This window comes from Buceros rhinoceros, unplaced genomic scaffold (genome assembly GCF_000710305.1).
Source record: "Buceros rhinoceros silvestris isolate BGI_N320 unplaced genomic scaffold, ASM71030v1 scaffold21538, whole genome shotgun sequence".
Taxonomy (NCBI): Eukaryota; Metazoa; Chordata; class Aves; order Bucerotiformes; family Bucerotidae; genus Buceros; species Buceros rhinoceros.
Window position 1 is genome coordinate 26,367 of NW_010426631.1, and position 1,904 is coordinate 28,270.

Genomic DNA, 1,904 nt, shown 5'->3' on the forward strand with positions numbered 1-1,904 from the left:
CCCCCTCGAGCGTTGCCGTTGCGCCGGTGCCAGTGGGTGCTCCCAGGGTGGTGGCCTGCCCCTGGCCTGGACCAGCACAGAGAAGAGACTGCCGGGGCGAGGTGGGTGTGAGCCGGGAGGCTCTCGGTGGGATCCTCTCCTGAGGGAGCTGCCTGCTGCGGGAAAGGGGTTGCTCCTGCCCGGAGCATCCCACTGCTCCTGCCACACCTGGCAGGTGAGCTAAGTGTCTGCCTCCCGGCTCTGTGCTCGCTCCCATCGCAGATCTGTATCGTGGCACCAACAGACCTGTGTCCACTTTGGCTCAACAGGAGCCCTGAGGGCACCAGGCAGGGAAAATGAGCTCTTCTGGCTTATTTGGGTTGGGGGCTGCACTGAGCAGTCTGCCTCCCGCCTCTGTGCTCGCTCCCATCGCAGATCTGTATCGTGGCACCAACAGACCTGTGTCCACTTTGGCTCAACAGGAGCCCTGAGGGCACCAGGCAGGGAAAATGAGCTCTTCTGGCTTATTTGGGTTGGGGGCTGCACTGAGCAGCGGGCAGTCCTGCGAGTCTGTGGCCATGTGCCTGCCCCACGCAATCCCCTTGGGTCCCAGCGGGGTATCTGGGGGGAAGAAATCTAGGTCGCTGCAAAATCTCTCTCTGAACATTAAATATTTATCCGTGTTTACAGCGCGTTCCCGCTCCGGCTGCAGAGGATGCCAGGAGCAGCACACGTGTGTGCGCACGTGTCCACGAGCCGAGGCACAGGTGGGATGGAGGCGGCCACAGGCCCCACGGCAATATTTGAGCCAGGTGCGGGTGCCCTTCGCCCGTGTGCCCCTGGCTCTGCCGCTGCTGCGTTTGGAGGGTCTTGGCCATTGCCCCCACTCAAAAGCGGTGCTGGTTAACGCTGGTTAACGCCCGACAGGGTAACTGCTCCTGGGAGCTGGAGGAGGAGGAGCGGTGAAAGGTGATGGACAGGAAGGGAACATGAGGGGAGAGGACACTGGTCCTCCGGGAGCTGATATCCCGTTTGCAGGGTGGATCTTGATCTGCCGATGAGCTCCGGTTACGCTTCTCTCTGTGAACAGTTGCACCTTTGCAAAGCGACTGACACTTCCCACGGCTTGCTAAAAATTCCTTGGCACTGGAGCGGTTCCTCCAGCCTTGTCCAGCTGAAGGGGCTGATCCAGCCCTTCAAGCACTGCACAGACCCCAGGTGCTGCTCGCCACAGGCCAGACGGGGCAGGCTTGGGGGGAGTCCAAGCATGGGGCGCAGTGGGTGGGGGTACCACTGGGATGCAAGATCTGCTTGGGATACAGGTGCTTCTCCCCAAGCACATTTAATGACCCCCCTAGTCAGGTCACGGTGTGGCAGATGCTCGTCCATTGAGACCTCCTGCAGAGGACCTCCTGCATGGGACCATCGCCCCTCGCAGCCCAGTGCTGCACCCCGGGCCCCAGGACCCGCTGCCAGCGCCCTGCAGTGATGGATGGGGCAGGAACCTGCAGATTCAGCACAGCCCAGCAAAACGCTCTCCTGCGTTGTTGGAAGCCACCATAGCAAGCACTACTTTTTTGCTGATAAATCTGTTTTTTAAATTAGCTGCATGTCAGACTGGTAAATAATGCATCTTATAAATGAAAAGAGCATTCAAAGCCAGGCTGGAACAAACAGGCTGTGCCGCAGGTACAGCAGGTCCTGCGCAGCAGGGAGAGCAAGTGGCAGCGGTGCCTGGGAGCAGATTGCTCCTGGACCGCTTTTCAAATTGCCTATTTAAATCTTTTCTTCCCACAACATATTTCATGAGCTTGTCCCAAAAGCATGGATCCAGGAGCAGCTTTGATGGGAACATAAAGGTTTCATCCGTATGAACTTGGAGGGCAGTGGGGAAAATGGGAGGCTCCAGAGGTACCAGCCCTCGG